This window comes from Neomonachus schauinslandi, chromosome 10 (assembly GCF_002201575.2).
Source record: "Neomonachus schauinslandi chromosome 10, ASM220157v2, whole genome shotgun sequence".
NCBI lineage: Eukaryota > Metazoa > Chordata > Mammalia > Carnivora > Phocidae > Neomonachus > Neomonachus schauinslandi.
Window position 1 is genome coordinate 90,989,495 of NC_058412.1, and position 15,224 is coordinate 91,004,718.

The 15,224-nt window shown below is 43.5% G+C and overlaps 1 long non-coding RNA gene across 1 annotated transcript; it reads left to right on the forward strand.

Annotated features, from left to right (window-relative positions):
- Nucleotides 1-1,089: 1,089 nt before the first annotated feature.
- Nucleotides 1,090-8,570, forward strand: LOC110590057. Its single transcript, XR_002480924.1, has 3 exons — nt 1,090-1,150; nt 3,191-3,333; nt 8,537-8,570. It is a non-coding gene; the product is annotated as an uncharacterized LOC110590057 (long non-coding RNA).
- The last annotated feature ends 6,654 nt before the right edge of the window (nt 8,571-15,224 follow it).

Consider the following 15,224-nt stretch of genomic DNA (forward strand, 5'->3'; position numbering starts at 1 on the left):
TGTTCAAAAAGACGGTGCCCTCATAACATCGTGGCCAATCATTCTCCTTGTTCTAATGGAGTGTCATAGACTTGAAATAGGGACACCCTGAACCTCTTGCAAACAGAAGCATCAGGAAGTTTAAAGTCAACTCCGACTGCTTGACTGGATGGTTTTCTTGCCAAGGATTCTGAGGCCAGGTGTGAATTTGGAGGGCAAGATGGGTGTGATCATTTAGCAATGTCTGCCAGGTATGAGTTCAGAGAAAATGGGTGAGATCAATTAGGGATGTCTGCCAGGAGCTTGAGAAAAGGAAGGGTGGGCCCTTGGACCCCTTAGATTCCAACCTTGCTTTCAGCTGGTCAAAGCTCCCCAGGGCAAATACACCTTATAGTCTGTACCTTTAGCTTAATGTGTTGGTCAAGAAGACATTTCCTTTTCCTTTAAAAAAAAAAAACACAAAAAAACCCCTCTCTTTCCCGCTTACTCTCTCCCCTCCCCGTTTTATCTCATTTTGGTGCTTATAGGTTTTTATTCTATAAACACTTTGCAGTCTTTGTGACATGGACTCATTCAGGACATGTTTACAGTACTTAATGACATCTCCCTGAGAAATAATGAGAATGCCTTTAAAGGTTGTCTCCTCCCATGCGTGCAGAGGGATGGCTCGCCAGGCCTGCAAGATGAGAGCTGAGGGTCTGGCAGGGGGAAAATTGACTTAATTTCTTTTCACCACATGAAATGGAGTGTCTGGGTGATCTGACCTAAATGCATGGCCTAAAAACCAATTAATTCTGAATTGTGAATTTGTGAGCGCATCAAGCTGTGTGTGGAATTCTCGATGAGGCAGACAACGCATACCTGGCTTATTTGCAAAATGTGAAGATTTTTCCACATAAATATACCTAATGGTCGGTTATTAAAGTGCAGCCTCAGTCACATTGCACCTCAGCTCCAAGTCCTGAAGCAGCTCCGCACAATCTTCTGATAGAAATCCAAGTCCCGGCCTGGTTTGACCAGCCCTCAGTAGCCCCAGCCTCCCTTCCGTTTGGTTGAACATCCCCTCTGGGTCCTTCATTGCTGCCAACAGAGGGGACCTTTGAGTCACCGGCCCCACGTGCAGAGGTTCGTTTCCTGCCCTCATGGTTCCGAGGTCAGGATGTGCCTCACGGTGAGTATTCAGTGGGAAAGGTGACGAGTCCTTGCCATTGTGGACTTAAGAAAATGCCCAGCTCACCTTCCCTCCAGGGCCTGTGGAGTCCCCACCGCTGTGCATTTACTTGTTCTATGTCCTCCACTTGTTAAATTAGCTCCAATTTTATCATATTCAGTTTAATTCACCCAATATTCACCAAGGCCACTGTGCCTGTGATGCTGATTTGTTTTGGGGAACAAAAATTAACCTGACATAGAATCTGCTTCTATGGACCCAATAAGAAAAAGGTGGGACGGGATATAAATAACCCTAACAGGAAGTCAAGTGTGGTGACCAGTAATGGAGCTGTAACTAAAACGGCACAAGAACACATGGGGCGGGGGTTGGTGGCATGCGTGTGTGTGTGTGTGTGCACATGCGTGTGTGTGCGTACTATGGTATATGTATGCATAGGTTGTGGTGGTGTGTGTGATGTGTGTGTGTTTGGTGTATATTATATTGTGTGGGGGGATGGGAGGTGTGTATGTGGAGGGTGTATGTGGTGTGTGTATATGCAGTATGTGTGTGGTGTGTGGTTTTTGTGGTGTGAGGCAGTCTTAGAAGGCTTCATGGGAGAGGAGGAGCCTGCCAAATAGGTAGGATTTCTCAGTGACAGAGGTGGTGGGGAAAGGCTGTGCAGGACCTTTTTGCTGGAGGCCTCAAACCTGGAAGGCACCCACGGGATGCCAGGGGAGCTGGGGAGTCAGTGAGAAGAGCCGGCCCCACATGGGGAAGGGCTCCAGCTGATAGGCCAGAGTTGGGGGTCATCCTGGGGGAAGTATGGCACTGGGCTGTCTGAGAATCTGAGCAGAGGGGGCTGCTCAGGCACGGGTAAGGAGAGGGGCTGCAGGGGCAGGAAGGGAGTGTGGAGGAATGGGGGAGGCGGTCACAGCCATCCCCCAGAGATGTCCAATTTTGAACCAGGGCTGTGGGAGTGCAGTAACTACTCAGTGGGGCACTCTGTCCTCCTTTTCCTCCTTTTCTGTCTCACTCACCCCTGCACTCCACCTTCCTGGGATCACCTCTCCAATAACTATAGGCACCGAGTCCTTGTCTCTGGCTCGGCTTTGGAGAAGTGTCCAGTTACTCATTAATGCAGAGCCTGGAAGAGGGAGAGGTGACAGTTAACACAGGTGTGGAACAGCTCTTGGCCAATGGAGGGGAGCGCCAGGGGGCGAACACCCCTCTCCTGTCCCTATGTAGCACTCTGGAGGGTCCTGAGGGGATTGAGCCTCAGTTGGCCTCAGTGGAGAGTTCGAACCCAAGTTTTCTAACTCCAGGGTTCAAGTTGTTCAGTCTAGGTAAATTAGACTCCGGTGTTCTGAACGAGCCTGTGAATGCACTCACTCGTTCATTCATTCCTCCACTTACTCAGTTATTCAGTCTGTGACAACACATGTGAACATGAAGGCAGGGATTGCAGTGATGTCTCTACAAGAAAGGCCAAAGGTTGCCAGCAAACCACCAGAAGCTAGGAGGGAGACATGGAGCAAATCCTTGCCCCATGGCCCTCAGAGGGAACCAACCCTGCCCACACCTTGATTTAGACTTCTAGCCTCCAAATAGTGAGACATTAAATTTATATTGTTTAAACCACCCAGTTTGTGTCACTTGTCACAGCAGCCCTAGCAAATGAATATACCCAATTTCCAAGAGTCCTTTGGTCCACATCTTGTAGCGTTACCCTTTTAAATTCCCAGAAAAAAAATGCAAATTCCAAGACTCCTGGGGGTTGAGATTAAGACCTCTTTCATATATTTCAAGCATTAAAATATCACCCTTCTTGTTAAAACAATCAAGCAAAACTGTCACAGATCCAGCTGCCTTCTGCAGACATTATTCTGTGCAAAATCTTTTCACGGAGCTGGAAATGCAGAAGTGGGGACAGAGGCTGGGAGCAGGGATAGTAGGAGAGGGAACAGAAGTGAAACCAGAAGCAGCAGGCTTTGCTTCTTCTGACACACTCTCCTTGTCTCCCATCCAACTCACGAAGCACTTCTCACTTGCTCTCAACAGCGCACGAAGGAGAGGAGAGTTGGCTGAATCTCAGCTCATGGGCTGCCCTTGGGGGAGCTGCCAGGCTGTGATGTGGCCTTGACCAAGGCATGTAGAAAGGGCAAAAAGAAGGAAGAACCAGAGCAAGCTGCCAGAGCACAACTGTGAGTGTCAAACTATGGTGTGGGTTTGTTTGGTTTGTAGCTGCTGTTGAAATCCCAAGCACCTTCATTTGCAACAGCTAAGCTCAGTGGCAGCCCCTTTGCCCCCACCTGACCTACACCCCAGAGTCAAGCTGGCTAAAGGTCAGCCGGACTTTCATCTATTCTCTTGTGCCAGGAAAACACTTTCCTTTGTGGGGTGGGGGTTGGGGATTGGTTTTCTGGTTTGAGCCCCACTGACCCTTCTCTGCCTCCTCCCTGCTGTTTCTTTTCGGAGGAAAAACCATTTCAGAGCTTTGCTGAATTTACCCACGAAGACTCAACCAATAAATTCCTAACTCAGAAGATTAGAGACATTTATGTACAGCATACAAAAAGAAAAGTCTTCCTTACATCAGAGTCCTGGTGTTTGTATAGCTTAACCAAACAGAGAATAATGTTTGAAAGACAAGGACTGACACAGACATTTCTTGTTTTCTGAAACTAGGCTCAATTACTAAAAAAATGTTGCCTGCTTTGTTGTTTTTAAATGCTTTTATCTCTTTCTGATTTATGGTTGTTCTCTCTATAGAAATAGATCTCTCCTTAACCACCTTAGGCAGGTGTATCCCTTGAAGCACAGTCCCCAAGAGCTAAGATTCATCCATCAACTGCGCTCACCCAGAGCCAGAAGTGTTCATGATCTTTTTCCTCCGTGACCGAGTCAGTGGGTCTATTTCATCACATTCAATTTAAGGTGATGACCAAGGACAAAGAAAAAAAAGGAAATTTGGTAGAAAGTAACTGGGATCGGAATTCAGAGAAAAGGGAAAGAAGCTAATATTTTTAAAATATCTATTTGGGGACCAGCAGTGAAGGAGAAATCTCCCAATGTTTTCCTGATTCTTGAAAAAATTAAGTGTGACTTTGGGCAAATTACTGAATATCTTTTTAAAAAAATCTGTGAGGGGTGGATGCACTAAAAAAGGCCCCAAACAGCTAGTTATCTCACATTGCATTATTTTATTTTTAAAATTTGTTTATTTTTTGCATTATTTCATATTTATTAGGTGATTGTGACTTTTTTGGGTCATATTTCCCATGATTTGCATTTTGAAATATTTGTTTGAAATTCTTCAACCCCACTACTTAGAATATACTTGGAATTTTGTTGAACAAATAAATAAATGCATGAATAAATTACCAAAAACTAAATTATGATGAGTGAGGCATTATGTTAACCCCAGGATATGAAACTGGACACATAGTCTCCTGCTTCTCATGAAGAATGGAAATAGCTTTAAAAAAAACCTGCTATTTTTTTTAATCAACAAATCATGTGCATCATTTTACATATAATTTAAATGCTTTATAAACCTGCAATAATAAAACATCACATAGATAGTGGTACATAGGCTTTGGGTTGAAAATAAAAGTAACAAAATGCTCTAAACATATTTTTTTATCATCTGATGCCAGAGACAACAGGGTATTCTTCAGGAATTATAAGAGAAAGTGAGTGTCCTCTTGTACTCTGCATAGTCTGTGTTAGCTATTTTCCTGGTGAGTGTTCTGAAGCAAGACTGCCTAAGGGAAGCAGCTTCTTGGCATTTTCAAGTTTGAGAAATTTGTTTAACAGTTGACCAACACCAAAGCCCACCATCGACAGCATTGCGTTTTTGGATTGTGATTATTAACTGCTCTGGAATTTCTAAGTTTGAGGTTCTCTTCCACAGTTGGGGATCTCTCAAGAGCCTTTGAGCCTTACCCACATTATTTCAAGAAAATGATATATAGGAGTAAGCAAGAGGGGTGCTCCTACCTGCAGGGCCCAATAGTGGGGTGCATGTGGCATCTTGCCAGCACATCTTTCATCTCCAACTCATTCACCTCAAGGAATCTGAAGAGATGCAGAAGTGTCTAAGACGTATCTCCTGGCATGGTTTTGTTTCTTCATTATTTCCCGCAGAGCAGGACTGGGGACTTTCACTTGCTTTGTGTCTGCTCTCTTCGGAAGCTCCAAGCTGTATGTGGTGATCGAGAAATGCTGTGTGAGGAGATGGACCCCAAAAGAAGCATGTCCTTGGGACTTGACATGTGTCTGCCCCTCCCTGATGAAATCACTTAATCTTAGAAGTCCCTTCCTTGAAAGAGCAAGGGGCTCTTAGGAGAAGAGTTAGTAAGACTAAGTCGTTGCCCTGTGATACAGACTTGGTGGAGTCAATGGAAGAGCTTTTGGTCAAGGGATTAAGCTCGGAGCTTGACTGACACACTCGTGTGGAAACCCTTCCAGAATTCCTGAAAGATTCCTTCAACATCTTGACTTTCTTGTGATTGAAATTGATGAATAGATCTAGGTAGACCAAAGGTTCCACCTTTCACTATAAAACTAAGTTGATGAGAACTTAGATAGAACTTCGCAAACTTTTTGGTCCTAGAGACTCATCATATTCTTAAATATTACTGAAGACCCCAAAGAGTCTTAATTTATGTGGGCTACATCTATTGATGTCAATATTCACCATATTAGAATTGAAAGAGAAAAATAAAAATATTCATTAGTGCACCTTGGAAGAGCAATAGTAAAGCCATTGAATGTTAACATGGCTAATATAATTTTAATAAAAATAACTATATATTCATAGACAAAAACAGAGAGAAAAGTGGTATTTTTTTTTACATTTTTGTGGATCTCCTTAATGTCTGGGTTGATAAAGACAACTGGATTCTCATATCTGCTACTGCATTTCATCTGTTGTGTTATGTTACTTGGGTTGAAGTATATAAAAAAAGCTATCTTTATACAAATGGTTGTTGGGAAAGGAAGAGGTATTTTAATAGCCTTTTCAGATAACTGGGGATATTTATGCTTTCTTGATGCCACAGCAAAGCCCAATAAAAGGTAGTTTCTGAGAAGCTAGTTGCAATGTAACTTCCTAAACACTTGTCCTATTTTGACTTGTCCTGATTAAATAAAGGAGGGGGGCTTATTCCACTGTGATTAATTTTAAGGGGTGGGAGTTAGTTGGATTGGCACCATGTAACATGAAGACCCTGTCTACTGCCGCTTGGCTCAGTCTCTCTCTCCTTCTGCCTCACCAAAAGTGAATTCTGTTAAGTGCTTTATTGACTAAAATGTGATGTGGAATCAGATGTGAAAGAACCCAAACCTTGCCAGCCTTCTTACCTCATTTATACAACAGTTTATAAAATGTCAGGGCAAAGTCTTTCAGAGTCGACCAGAGACTGCACTGTCTTCCCTAATTCTGAAAGAGGTTACTGATGCTCGGTCGGGACAGAATGAAGAATCAACCCCTTGTTATGTCAAATAAAATGTTCACTGGGTAAAAATGGAGCATGTGAATAATGGTCAGAAGACATTAAAGGTACATGTAATTGTACAGTAAACACAGTGGTTTTAATATGAGCTTTCTTTGTGTGTGAGACAGCTGTCCTCTGAGCACCTGCCCCGGACTCTCATTTACAACAGTCTCCAGGTTTGCCTGGACACTGCTTCACACAATGGGGACTGGCACTGTCTTTCCACTCCCTTCCTTTATGTTCCCTCTCCCTCTTGTCTTTGAACTATTGTTTCCCAACCTTTGTGACTGTGTGTAGACCTGTGTACTCACTAGGGCTGTGAGCTCAATTACCGGCCACACTACTGAGATTTGTCTGAAGCAGCATCATGAAGCTGAAAAGAAAAGAAATTCATGAGTGGCCCATCCATCCTTCCTCAGAACACTGGTGTCTCATTTCACGCATCCACATGTCCTAGGAAACAAGCAAACCTCAGCACACTCAGGCTCCCGTTGGCTTGATCTCATGTTTTCATCTGTGTGAGAAGCCTCGTGTAGAGGCTTGGCAAATGAGTTTTCCAGTTCTTTTCCCACCTACAGTGCCTGAACCCCCTTCGACGTTTAGTAGAGCTCTTACAGTGCTTTTTCCTATGGTCTTGATCAATATGGCTTATCAGGACATCTTTCTTTTTTCAAGGACCCCAGAAGCTATACTTTGATTTTTCATTGCAGAGTATTTTTTCTTGTTCTGGTTTGTTTTCAGGGAATTCGTGTCTGTTTATATGGTTTTAGTTCCTGGGGAACATGCTTGCACTGCTCAGTAGGTGGACCTCCTGGTGGAGAGGCCTGCTAAAAATGACTAATGAACCCCTGAAGGGCTTATCAGCTCATTGCTACCACTGAACTAGTACAGATTTGCAAGAGACACATTTACCTTAAAATGCAATGAACACAAGCCCATTTACTTTGGGTTCAGGCCAAGAAATTAATCTGACTTATTTGCAGGTGAAAAAACTTCAAGTTCAGACAAATGAAGACCTATTTTAAGGACTTTTGTTCTTTGAACTATAGAGATGTGACTTAGTGCTGCTTTGCTTGGATACTTTAAGCTTGAGGAGGCCAGTGGAAGTCCCTGAGGGAAAGGAAAAACTCCCTGGTGGACAGGGCCAAATGGTGAATTATTTAAGAGTCTTGACTCTTAAAGGTTAGAGTTCACTGTCCATTGTATGCTGGGGTTTACCTGTCCACTGTTGTTTGGGAAATGATCCCTGTTGGTAATTAACATCCCCTCCCCAACAGATATTTACAGGAAAAACAGGTAATATTGAGCAATGGAGGCTCACCTAAATCTGAAAGGTTGTTTTTTGCTGTACTTTTCTGAGAAGAGCCAAATGGTCAATAGAACTGTCCCCAGAGGACACTAATCAATATGTCCACCAAAGGAGGGACCGTCCTGATCAGACGTTGAGCCCAGGGCAGATCGGAGCTGGAAAGATGCTTCCACAGGGGGCTCTGGGGGAACGTAGGGAGTCTCAGGTCTCCCTCCTTGCATTTGCCTGTTATCTAGAGATGCACCATTTTAATTTGTTAATGAGCAACCTTGAGCATCTTCTATGTGTTAAGAGAGGCTGGGAAAAGACTCCTGACCCAAACTCCTGTGTTATGGGGAAGGGGTGGGGGTGAGGAGATCAAGGAAAGATTCAGGAAGAGGTAACTTCTAAGTTGAGTTCTAAAGAATGAATGTTGGATAGCACTTTCAGAGGTGCCTGGGGTTTGGTTTCCCCAAAAGCAGACTCTGAAACAATGAAATGAGGACACAGTGTTTTTATTTGGGAGGTGATCCTGGGAAGGATGATGGGGGTGGCAAGGGTGGGGAAATGAGACCGTGAAGGGAAGGGAAAGCAGCCAACAGTGTTTGTCTTCATCAGGTTTGGACGGCACCATCTTGCTGAAAGCCTCTGGGAGAGCGTGGGGAACATGCTTCAGAGTCATCCCACCTGGGGAGATGGAGGTGGGTGCCTATCTGCCCACAGCCATTAGCCATCCTTGAGACGATTTCCGAGGCACTAATTTCCGGGGACTCAGACCTGCCCTGTGGGTGGGCCTGAGCTCTGAGCACCTGAGCCTCGCAGGTTGATGGTGTTGGAAGATGTCACACAAGCACACGCAGGAATGACCACTGGCTGGTCCAGGACAGATGGGCATCTCTAGAAGGGACTCAGAGGACAAGGCCACAGACCATTCCTTGCAGAGAAAGCAGCCCAGAGACGGTGGGTTTAAGGAACTCAGATGGCTAGCTGAGCTAGCAACAGCCATGCTGGATGGATCCCTGCTTGGATAGCTGAGTGCCAGCCGGCAGTCTTCCTGAACGCGGGTTTCCTGCTGCAGCTCTCCCAAGTCCCTGGGGAAATCTCTGTAACCGCCCAGGATTTCTTCAGCACCTCCCATCAGTGTATTTGTCTCTGCCTTGGGGTTTATAGATCTATGTCAGATCCCTGGAAAAAGTGATAGGATTTTAGGAGCAGCAGGAACTTGGCTTCAAAATCAGCTGTCTCTTCTAGAGCAAAGCAGTACTCTGGCTTCAGTGAAGGGTTGGCATTCCTGACCACTGGATGCTCCTGCTCACTAGATTTTCATGGGTAGAATTCCATAGGCAGGTCAGCCCCTTGGACTCCTACCTGCCTTTTGAATGTGCCAAGTGGTGATCCACCCCAGGGCCTTTGCCTCCTTTGTCCTTTCCTCCAGAACATCCAGCCCCAGATCATTCAGTGAGGGCTCCTGCTTTCTGCCCGTTGTAAAGGCCACCACAAAAAAAGGCCACCTCTTGCCTGATTTTGATTTTATCTTCCTATTGATAATTGCACCCCTTCATTTAATTTCCTTCCTGAGCTTGCAACATAAAGATTTCCTTTTCTCTTGCAGTTTTCCTTTCTTTCTCTCCTCGCCTTTGTTCAGGAGTGCTCAGGGCTCCCTCCCTCCAGTAAACTGTCAAGACGAGACACACACTGGGCAGTGTTGATTGATGCCAGGTGAGCAACTCCCAGTGATTTTGTGTGCCTGTGTTTATTTAGTTGGCTGAAATTTCATTTAATCCTGAGGAAAGGTCCTGGATTTGGACTGGAGATTCACAGACCCGAAAAGGGCCTGGAGGCCTGGTTTGCTTTTGATAAGTACTGAGACGTTGGATTCTTATTTAAACTGGTCGCCACCCCACCACCCCGTTCCTTTCTCTTCTTTTTTTTTAATTAATTAATTAATTAATTTTTGATGTAGTGTTCAATGATTCATTGTTTGCGTATAACACCCAGTGCTCCATGCAGAACGTGCCCTCCTCAATACCCATTACCAGGCTAACCCATCCCCCCACCCCCGTCCCCTCTAGAACCCTCCGTTTGTTTCTCAGAGTCCACAGTCTCTCATGGTTTGTCTCCCCCACCGATTTCCCCCCTTCCTACTATCTTCTTCTAAGATTGTTCCTTTCTCTTCTAAGAGATGTGGTAAAGCTCTCTTCCTGTCCGTTCATCTCTCGCTAGACAGGCCAGCAACTCCCTGCAAACCACCTCCTGCCCGCTGGAAAACACTTGCACGTGGCAGGTCCACTGTGAGCTTCTCCCCTCGCTTCCCACCTGGGGTGTCTTGTGAAGGGGTGGTATGGTCCTCTGCCCTGAGGAAGTAGATGATCAAATGGACTCCCACCCCCACAGCCTTTGTTAAGTAACTGAAATGCCCCCATGCAGGGTACCTGGGCTGTGGTGACAGACCTCACAGGAGTTTTCTTTTTCTTTTTTTTTTTTTATTCTTATGTTAATCCCCATACATTACATCATTAGTTTTAGATGAAGTGTTCCATGATTCATTGTTTGTGCATAACACCCAGTGCTCCATGCAGAATGTGCCCTCCTCAATACCCACCACCAGGCTAACCCATCCTCCCAACCCCCTCCCCTCTAGAACCCTGTTTGTTTTTCAGAGTCCATCGTCTCTCATGGTTCGTCTACCCCTCCGATTTCCCCCACTTCATTCTTCCCCTCCCGCTACCTTCTTCTCCTTCTTTTTTTTTTCCTTAACATATATTGCATTATTTGTTTCAGAGGTACAGATCTGAGATTCAACAGTCTTGCACAATTCACAGCGCTTACCAGAGCACATACCCTCCCCAGTGTCTATCACCCAGTCACCCCATCCCTCCCACCCCACCCCCCACTCCAGCAACCCTCAGTTTGTTTCCTGAGATTAAGAATTCCTCATATCAGTGAGATCATATGATACATGTCTTTCTCTGTTTGACTTATTTCACTCAACATAATACCCTCGAGTTCCATCCACGTTGTTGCAAATGGCAAGATCTCATTCCTTTTGATGGCTGCATAATATTCCATTGTATATATAGACCACATCTTCTTTATCCATTCATCTGTTGATGGACATCTTGGCTCTTTCCACAGTTTGGCTATTGTGGACATTGCTGCTATAAACATCGGGATGCACGTACCCCTTCGGATCCCTACTTTTGTATCTTTGGGGTAAATACCCAGTAGTGCAATTGCTGGATCATATGGTAGCTCTATTTTCAACTTTTTGAGGAACCTCCATACAGTTTTCCAGAGTGGCTGCACCAGCTTGCATTCCCACCAACAGTGTAGGAGGGTTCCTCTTTCTCCGCATCCCCGCCAACATCTGTCATTTCCTGACTTGTTAATTTTAGCCATTCTGACTGGTGTGAGGTGGTATCTCATTGAGGTTTTGATTTGGATTTCCCTGATGCCGAGCGATACTGAGCATTTTTTCATGTGTCTGTTGGCCATTTGGATGTCTTCTTTGGAAAAATGTCTGTTCATGTCTTCTGCCCATTTCTTGATTGGATTCTTTGTTCTTTGGGTGTTGAGTTTGATGAGTTCTTTATAGATTTTGGATACTAGCCCTTTATCTGATATGTCATTTGCAAATATCTTCTCCCATTCTGTCGGTTGTCTTTTGGTTTTGTTGACTGTTTCCTTTGCTTTGCAAAAGCTTTTTATCTTGATGAAGTCCCAAGAGTTCATTTTTGCCCTTGCTTCCCTTGCCTTTGGCGATGTTTCTAGGAAGAAGTTGCTTCGGCTGAGGTCAAAGAGGTTGCTGCCTGTGTTCTCCTTTAGGATTTTGATGTCTCACATTGAGGTCTTTCAACCATTTGGAGTCTATTTTTGTGTGTGGTGTAAGGAAATGGTCCAGTTTCATTCTTCTGCATGTGGCTATCCAATTTTCCCAACACCATTTGTTGAAGAGACTGTCTTTGTTCCATTGGACATTCTTTCCTGCTTTGTCAAAGATGAGTTGACCATAGAGTTGAGGGTCCATTTCTGGGCTCTCTATTCTGTTCCATTGATCTATGTGTCTGTTTTTGTGCCAGTACCATGCTGTCTTCATGATGACAGCTTTGTAATAGAGCTGGAAGTCCGGAATTGTGATGCCGCCGGCTTTGCTTTTCTTTTTCAACATTCCTCTGGCTATGCGGGGTCTTTTCTGGTTCCATATGAATTTTAGGATGATTTGTTCCATTTCTTTGAAAAAAGTGGATGGTATTTTGATGGGGATTGCATTGAATGTGTAGATTGCTCTAGGTAGCATTGACATCTTCACAATATTTGTTCTTCCAATCCATGAGCATGGAACGTTTTTCCATTTCTTTGTGTCTTCCTCAATTTCTTTCATGAGTATTTTATAGTTTTCTAAGTACAGATCCTTTGTCTCTTTGGTTAGATTTATTCCTAGGTATCTTATGGTTTTGGGTGCAATTGTAAATGGGATCGACTCCTTAATTTCTCTTTCTTCTGTCTTGTTGTTGGTGTATAGGAATGCCACTGATTTCTGTGCATTGATTTTATATCCTGCCACTTTACTGAATTCCTGTATGAGTTCTCGCAGTTTTGGGGTGGAGTCTTTTGGGTTTTCCACATAAAGTATCATATCATCTGCAAAGAGTGAGAGTTTGACTTCTTCCTTGCCAATTTGGATGCCTTTGATTTCTTTTTGTTGTCTGATTGCTGTGGCTAGGACTTCCAATACTATGTTGAATAGCAGTGGTGATAGTGGACATCCCTGCCGCGTTCCTGACCTTAGGGGAAAAGCTCTCAGTTTTTCCCCATTGAGAATGATATTCGCTGTAGGTTTTTCATAGATGGCTTTTATGATATTGAGGTATGTACCGTCGATCCCTATACTCTGAAGAGTTTTGATCAAGAAAGGATGCTGTACTTTGTCAAATGCTTTTTCTGCATCTATTGAGAGGATCATATGATTCTTGTTCTTTCTTTTGTTAATGTATTGTATCACATTGATTGATTTGCGGATGTTGAACCAACCTTGCAGCCCAGGGATAAATCCCACTTGGTCATGGTGAATAATCCTTTTAATGTACTGTTGGATCCTATTGGCTAGTATTTTGGTGAGAATTTTTGCATCCATGTTCATCAGGGATATTGGTCTGTAATTCTCCTTTTTGATGGGGTCTTTGTCTGGTTTGGGGATCAAGGGAATGCTGGCCTCATAAAACGAGTTTGGAAGTTTTCCTTCCATTTCTATTTTTTGGAACAGTTTCAGAAGAATAGGTATTAAGTCTTCTTGAAATGTTTGGTAGAATTCCCCTGGGAAGCCATCTGGCCCTGGGCTTTTGTTTTTTGGGAGATTTTTGATGACTGCTTCAATTTCCTTAGTGGTTATAGGTCTGTTCAGGTTTTCTATTTCTTCCTGGTTCAGTTTTGGTAGTTGGTACATCTCTAGGAATGCATCCATTTCTTCCAGGTTATTTAATTTGCTGGCATAGAGTTGTTCATAATATGTTCTTATAATTGTTTGTATTTCTTTGGTGTTGGTTGTGATCTCTCCTCTTTCATTCATGATTTTGTTGATTTGGGTCATTTCTCTTCTCTTTTTGATAAGTCTGGCCAGGGGTTTATCAATCTTGTTAATTCTTTCAAAGAACCAGCTCCTAGTTTCGTTGATCTGTTCTACTGTTCTTTTAGTTTCTATTTCATTGATTTCTGCTCTGATCTTTATTATTTCTCTTCTCCTGCTGGGTTTAGGCTTTATTTGCTGTTCTTTCTCCAGCTCCTTTAGGTGTAGGGTTAGGTTGTATACTTGAGACCTTTCTTGCTTCTTGAGAAAGGCTTGTATTGCTATATACTTTCCTCTTAGGACTGCCTTTGCTGCATCCCAAAGATTTTGAATAGTTGTGTTTTCATTTTCATTGGTTTCCATGTATTTTTTTAATTCTTCTTTAATTTCCTGGTTGACCCATTCATTCTTCAGTAGGATGCTCTTTAGCCTCCATTTATTTGAGTTCTTTCCGACTTTCCTCTTGTGATTGAGTTCTAGTTTCAAAGCATTGTGGTCTTAAAATAGGCAGGGAATGATTCCAATCTTTTGGTACCGGTTGAGACCTGATTTATGACCTAGGATGTCATCTATTCTGGAGAATGTTCCATGGGCACTAGAGAAGAATGTGTATTCCGTTGCTTTGGGGTGGAATGTTCTGAATATGTCTGTAAAGTCCATTTGGTCCAGTGTGTCATTTAAAGTCTTTATTTCCTTGTTGATCTTTTGCTTAGACGATCTGTCCATTTCAGTGAGGGGGGTGTTAAAGTCCCCCACTATTATTGTATTGTTGTCGATGTGTTTCTTTGCTTTTGTTATTAATTGGCTTCTATAATTGGCTGCTCCCATGTTAGGGGCATAGATATTTACAATTGTTAGATCTTCTTGTTGGATAGATCCTTTAAGTATGATATAGTGTCCTTCCTCATCTCTTATTACAGTCTTTGGTTTAAAATCTAATTTGTCTGATAGAAGGATTGCCACCCCAGCTTTCTTTTGGTGTCCATTAGCATGGTAAATGGTTTTCCACCCCCTCACTTTCAATCTGGGGCTGTCTTTGGGTCGAAAATGAGTCTCTTGCAGACAGCATATCGATGGGTCTTGTTTTTTAATCCAGTCTGATAGCCTGTGTCTTTTGATTGGGGCATTCAGCCCATTTACATTCAGGGTAACTATTGAAAGATAGGAATTTAGTGTCATTGTATTGCCTGTAAGGTGACTGTTACCGTATATTTTCTGTGTTCCTTTCTGGTCTATGTTGCTTTTAGGCTCTCTCTTTGCTTAGAGGACCCCGTTCAAGATTTCCTGTAGGGCTGGTTTTGTGTTTGCAAATTCCTTTAGTTTTTGTTTGTCCTGGAAGCTTTTTATCTCTCCTTCAATTTTCAATGACAGCCTGGCTGGATATAGTATTCTTGGCTGCATATTTTTCTCATTTAGTGCTCTGAATATATCCTGCCAGTCCTTTCTGGCCTGCCAGGTCTCTGTGGATAGGTCTGTTGCCAATCTAATGTTTCTACCCTTGTAGGTTACATATCTCTTCCCCCGAGCTGCTTTCAGGATTTTCTCTTTGTCTATGAGACTCGTGAGTTTTACTATTAGATGTCGGGGTGTTGACCTATTTTTATTGATTTTGAGAGGGGTTCTCTGTGCTTCCTGGATTTTCATGCCTGTTTCCTTCCCCAAATTAGGGAAGTTCTCTGCTATATTTTGCTCCATTATACCCTCTGCCCCTCTCTCTCTTTCTTCTTCTTCTGGGATCCCAAT